We start from the raw sequence: 7221 nt of genomic DNA on the forward strand, positions 1-7221 counted from the left end.
CATTCTCTTATACCCATTAGTATGAGCTATTGCCCTTGTTCCAGGGTTATCTGTGGAACGCAGAGGTAAAAGAAGGTGCGGGCTGGAATGGGTGTATCTCCGATAGTCAAAGATTGATTTAAAATTTTGAATTGAAGGTTAGATTTCTTTTGAGATATTAAATTTCAACAAAACTCTTCACTTGGTGTGAGAACAATGTTTCAGGTACATAGCAATTTTGATACAAACATAGAAAGGCTCCTAATTGGCAAGGTCCCAACTTCACTAATGTTGTGTTTAGTTAGATAGATAAGGAGAAATATCTCCCAAACTAATGCTCCAACGGTTACAAGGTACGGCCTTTCCAAAGGTTCTACACAATTATCTAATACATTACATGCTCTAACAAGGAGACAGCGCTCCCGAACTCTTACGACCTACTCAAGGCAAGCATTAAAGAGCGTCACTTCACCTTTAGGTCTCTCTAGGCACAACCTGCAATTTACAATACCATATGATTTTAGTTGACCCAGGGGTATCTAGTACACATTCTACTGGGCCTTGGTGAAAAGGAACAGCTTAAGTTACTGGCCCAAACTCAAAAATGTATGGAAGCGTACACTTGCGCTCCTAAAAATAAAGGTTAAAACACAACTTGGGCTTGGAGCCCGACGATGCAGAGACTAATCCCACACTACTGAGGTGACTAGAACGACAAGTTAATTTATGATTTACAGGAGAAAAACAGTTACAAAATCGTAGTCACCTCAAGATAAATGGAAGGAGAATTCTAGAGGGTAACGCACTCTCTATCCCCGATTTTCAGTTTGTCTTTAGGACTTACATGAAATTTTACATGAGAAAGAAGAAAGTTTACATTTTAGAAAATTGACGGGCCATAGTTAAATATTGGAAACTTCCCCTCGGGCCAGCTTGCGCAGATAACTACTTAGATGGAAAAACGTTTGGCCATTACCTTTGCTGATGTTCTGCCTGCCGAAGATTGAGGCCCCCGTCTCCTGGCTTAACACACACGCTCAGTAATTCGGCGATCAATAAGATAAGTTAACTTGAAAAAGCAACAGCTTTTATACCTGAGAGGAAGTTTCGAGAAGGCTCTGGACTAAATCCGGACACACCCTCTCATTTTATTGGTTAACAAAAAGTTACAAGAAGCCTATGTTTGGCTGAAAATTAAATACACCAAATTTCTGATTGGTTAGAAACCAACGCTGGTGGGATGAGTAGGAAACGTTGAAAACCTTGAAGTACCAAAAATAAGGAAAGTCAATTCAGTTCAGAAAACCTATGCACACAAAATTTCTTCAAATCTCTAATTATTCCACTTTGCACCAGAGTGCACGAACTCAGTTCTTTAATAGAGACATCTATGGAGAAAAGTTCAAATTTCCTGAAATAGTTGTTGCAACCAGTGATACACCAAAACAAAACAAAACAAAAAGAAATCCAGTCAGTTTAGGAAACTTTAACATAACGTATTACTCTGTCATTTAGTAGTGACATCTTCTGATCAACGTTCCAACTTCTTGTACTAGATGTTTCAATTTTTATATGACAGATAGCGTTCTTCAAGGCCCTTCATTGAAATGCAAGGGGATGAGATGTACTTCCCGGCACAGCCCTGATGGTATCAACTTTTTTTTAGGTTGGAATGGGATAATGGTACATTGAAATGCCCTGTAGACCAATCTATAAAAAGAGGCTTTTTCATGGGAAATCGAGTGGACTCAAAATTGTTTGATAGTATTCTTATTTTGTATAGCCTTCCTGTATATATATCATAAGAAAGAAACTGTTGACTTCTTGTGACTCGTTATGTCTAGGAAATTTAGAGAACGGTTAGCTTCTGTTTCCAATGCGAACTGTATATGGGGATTCAACTTGCTTAACTCATCTAATATGGTTTGGTTGTTGGTATGTCCTCCATCTAAAATTGTCAAGGTGTCATCGTCAAATCTTGTCAAGAAAAAAACGTCCTCCATTTTGCTGATATATCTATGCTCCAGGTAGTCTTAATAAATGTCTGCCATAATGCCCGATGCCGGAGATCCCATTGGAATGCTGTTTTGTTGATATATTATCCCGCTAAAAAAACAAAATAATTATTACTGAATGTAAATTTAACCAAAGTAATGAATTCCTATATTTTGAGTCTACTTAGTCTACCGGGCGAGTTGGCCGTGCGCGTAGAGGCGCGCGGCTGTGAGCTTGCATCCGGGAGATAGTAGGTTCGAATCCCACTATCGGCAGCCCTGAAGATGGTTTTCCGTGGTTTCCCATTTTCACACCAGGCAAATGCTGGGGCTGTACCTTAATTAAGGCCACGGCCGCTTCCTTCCAACTCCTAGGCCTTTCCTATCCCATCGTCGCCATAAGACCTATCTGTGTCGGTGCGACGCAAAGCCCCTAGCAAAAAAAAAATCTACTTAGTCTACTATGCTGTCGCAAGTTACTCTGTTTAATAGAAATACTCTCGTGTAAAGGAATACTCGAATTTATGTTCTCGATGTCGAAGGATGCTAATGAACGGTAAGATTGACTTGTGAGGTTTTTGGTGTTACAAAAATCTAATGTTTTTCTTGGAATACATAGTGTTTTTGAGAAATTTCCGGATGAATTGTGCTAATTTGTAGGTAGGACTGGGTCTAAAATTAATTATTGGTCATACTGGGGAGTTTTCTTTTTGGATTTTAGGAATTGCCCTTGCTGGATGATGGTCCATCGTCCCGAGGCTCTGGTGTAGTGAGACAGCCTGATTTAGAACGTTAAACTGGCAGTATCTCTTGTAATATTTTCTCGCCCTTGTATTTCTTATTCTACTCTTATTGTTGGAGTTCTTTTCTTTTGTTGGGTAATTCAGTTTTAACTGTGTCATCACACTACTGTAAGTGACCATATCCACCGGGATATTTCCCAGTTGCGATGTATTTGTTAATAATAATCAATTTGACGAGAAGAAGAGACAGAATGGTAGGGCACATATTAAGACAACCAGAACTTGTTCATTCGGATTTTGAGGGAAGTTCAGGCCGTAAGAATGGTATGACCAAGCTGTGAATATGACATAGCACCAGATAGGGTGGCATGGCGAACTGCCTCAAACCAGTCTATGGATTAGAGTATGAACATTACCAGTCTGGAGGTCTGTATCAGTGTTGGAGAATATAACTCGCTCACAAAAACTTTCAGCGGACTTCTTCCATTGACGAAAATTGTATAGCCTACGTCCAAAGCCTGAAGAAGGGAAGTTGCACCTGATTAAATGGTTGCTACCTGTTCGAGTTTATTCCTTTTGGCGGAGTGAAACTAAGTAGCTAAATCTTGCATTACTGCCATCTGGTGGATCATTTATTTACAAAGGATGTGATGAACACCCGCCCAGTCACTTTGTGAACTTCCTTGTCAGATTTACGTGTGTCGTTACATTGAGTTTCAGGAGAATTAGGACATTTTGTTGTATGGATTTTCTGAAATCACAGACATCCACGCCCTCAGAGCCTACTTTGAATCTTGCATCCTACCTGTTATTGAATTCGCGTCTCCCATTTTGTTTACCTCCTCACCCACTGATCGCAATCACACTGACCTCGTCCAGACATTCTTTTCTGCCATTGTTAGAGTCAGATTATCCGACTGTCGAAACTTGAGCTGCAATCAGATACTGGATAAGTTAATGCTTCGCCCGTTATCTACTCGCAGGAAAGTAGCGACCTTTCATTCCTATACAACGCTGCTAACGATCTATTTCGTTTCCCTGAGCCTACATCCTTCTTTTCCTACATGTCCCAACTCACAAACCCACGATAAAACCAGCCCTTCATATTTCGTATTCCGGCCTCTCTCTTGTTCAACGAACTTTATTATCCGCATTCCAGCCCTCCCTAACTCTTTATCTTCTGACAGGAACCTGGAAGTTTTCTTCGTACGTCTCCTTTAATCGAGACTTCCTTAACTTTACCTAGCTCATTTCCTTCACATTCCCTTTTATTCTTTTCTCATCGCTGTCCCCTCTATTGTAATAACGTAATATACATTTATTTTTTACTGTACTGTACCGTTCTAGCAGAAACTGAGGGACTGATGAATGCTATGTTGGAAAAATTGAACAGATCCTGTAAGAAGTTAGGCATAAAAATTAATAGGGAAAAGACCATCAATGATCATAGGGTCAAAGAAGGACTCAACAGCTAGAATAATAGTTTCTGGGGAGGAGATCGAACAAGTGTCTAAATTCAAATATTTGGGAAGCATAAACAGAAATGATCTTTATTGCTTGGACGAACTGAAGACTAGAACTGCAATGACCAAGGAAGCATTTATGAAACAAAGGACACTGTTGAGTGGGCCTCTAAATAAGGACCTTAAGAAGAGGTTAGTGAAGTGCTTTCTGTGGAATGTGGTGATTTATGGGTCTGAGACTTGGACGTTGAGAAAAGAGGAAGAAAGAAGACTAGAAGCATTTGAAATGTGGATCTGGCAGAAGATGGAGAAAATGAGCTGGCAGGAAAAAGTAAGGAAAGAGGAAGTATTAAAAAGTAGGTGAAGGAAGAAGAACGATGTTGGAATGAATTCAAAGACGGAAGAAAAATTGGTTAGGCCACTGCTTGCGACTAAACTGCTTAATAACTGAAGCACTGGAAAAGAAGATACAAGGGAAACTGAAGAGAGGAAGGAAGAGGTGTCAGTTAGTAGACAGTGTCAAGGTAAATAGAAGCTATTGGAAGACAAAGAGAATGGCTGAAAACGGAACAGCGTGAAGAATTCATGCGAAGACCTGCCGATAGGCAGACCATCAATGATGATGATGATGATGATGATGTATCGTTACTTATGTGTCATATTTGTATTTATCTTACTGTGCCTAGCTATAAGTTATTTTCTTCGTTTTGTTTTAATTCTTAAATTTTCCTCGCCCTTTTTCATTTTCCTTTATGTTTCCTTTTTCATTGTTGTGTCCCTACAGTTATCTCTTCAGCTTTTATTTTCTTTCTTCTTCTTCTTCTTCTTCTTCTTAATCTGTTCACTCACCAGGGTTGGTTTTTCCCTCGGACTCAGCGAGGGATCCCACCTCTACCGCCTCAAGGGCAGTGTCCTGGAACGTGAGACATCGGGTCGGGGATATCTCTGGGGAGAATGATCAGCACCTCGCCCAGGCGGCCTCACCTGCTATGATGAACAGGGGCCTTGTGGAGGGATGGGAAGATTGGAAGGGATAGACAAAGAAGAGGGAAGGAAGCGGCCGTGGCCTTAAGTTAGGTACCATCCCGGCATTTGCCTGGAGGAGAAGTGCGAAACCACGGAAAACCACTTCCAGAATGGCTGAGGTGGGAATCGAACCCACTTTACTCACTTGACCTCCCGAGGCTGAGTGGACGCCGTTCCAGCCCTCGTACCACTTTTCAAATTTCGTGGCAGAGCCGGGAATCGAACCCGTGCCTCTGGGGGTGGCAGCTTATCACACTAATCACTACACCATAGAGGCGGGATTTAATTTTCTTCCAGTACTTTTGTCATTAGATGATTTTTTGTTGCTTTTTCATTTATCCTTTTAAGTTTGCATTATGCTGCTTTATTGTAAATAAACATTTTTAAGCGAAATTTGTAATTTGGCGTCTCACTGTTTTTGTTTCCCAAATAAATAAATAAATAAATAAATAAATAAATAAATAAATAAATAAATAAATAAATAAATAAATAAATAAATATTTTTGTATTGCTCTCTTTATTTTCTAACTGAATTATCTCCTTATTTACAAAGTCAATTATATTTATTGCTTAGGAACATCACAGACATAAATTTTTATTTAAATAAATAAACTAATGCTAAGATATGCACAAAACTCATTCTCACTCTAACTACAAAATGACATTAACAAGACTGAGTCTTTTGGTCATATTTGTTTACTCTCAATTTTCTCATCACGTATACATTAAAAAATAATTCAGCACCTTAAGGAATACGGGTGCAGTCAGAAATGATTCCAGGAAGAGGGAATGTTAAATACTTAAGCGATATTTGTACCGGCCAGTTTTATGCCACGGGAAATGTTCTGATATTACGCTAAAAGACATGTATTAACTGAGTCACTCCGTGGCTCAGGCGGCAGCGTGACGGCCTCTCACCGCTGGGTTCCGTGATACAAATCCCGGACACCCCGTGTGATATTTGTGTTTTACAAAGCGGAGGCGACCTGCGTTTTTCTCCGAATAATCCGGTTTTCCCTGTCACCCTTCATCCCAACAAAACTCTCCAATAATATTTCATTTGCCACTCGTTAATCATTACTCCAGAGGAGTGCGACAGGTTTCGGCAGCTGGCACAATTCCTATCCACCCCGCTTGGTGCTTCATGCATTCCATTCCTGACCATTAGTCGGCTCTGGATTTTCCTGTGTGAATTGAATTCCAAATTCGTTATTTCCTTTTTTATCTTTGTGCCGATTTTCATTCAAAAATTCCCTGTAGATTTCTTTCAATAGACAATTGAATTTTGATGAAATGTTGGAGGGTCCTGTCGGGATAGTTGGCGAGGCATATGAGGCCTCACACTTGAGTTCCATTGTTTGCTCTCTAAGTCAAGAAGTAAACAAAGAATCAACTTATTCTCTAACCTCGTATTTCATTATAAAATCCGATTATTCCCTTAACATTTTGAAGAATTGTTTTAATGTAATTCTCTTCAAGGACGAACGCAAATTGCATCTTTTAAGTAACAATTGAAATTGTTTGAGGTTATGTACCACCAAAATATTGTGTACATACAAGAGATTGCCAGCATTTTTATTAAAATCATTATTAGAGTTCGTGTTTTCAGGTTAGGACGCAAGTTTACTGAAGCCAGTATAGCCTACACCTCACAACGCTTATGGTATTAGATTTGCATAGACATTGGGGGTAAGGCCTAGACATCTCCTACAATGTACGTTACTCTTGCTACATTATGGAAGAACGGGTTACACGATACTTCCTACTAACCAAACTAGCTTGCATTTAACATATTACTGCCTAAAATTTCGAGGTCGAATCATTTCGAATGATTCCGTTATACTCACGGCTGTCCTTCCTCCAGAACGAGAAGGGTACGATTTGTCATTTACGAAGGAATGAAATATTTTCAGGTTTCCACTTTACTTTGGGGGATATTGCTTCTTTTGAGAAAAAACAGGAATTAAATTTCAAAAATCCGTTAATATACAACTCATTACACAAAAAATAAATCTT

The sequence above is a fragment of the Anabrus simplex genome, chromosome 14, assembly GCF_040414725.1.
Source record: "Anabrus simplex isolate iqAnaSimp1 chromosome 14, ASM4041472v1, whole genome shotgun sequence".
NCBI lineage: Eukaryota > Metazoa > Arthropoda > Insecta > Orthoptera > Tettigoniidae > Anabrus > Anabrus simplex.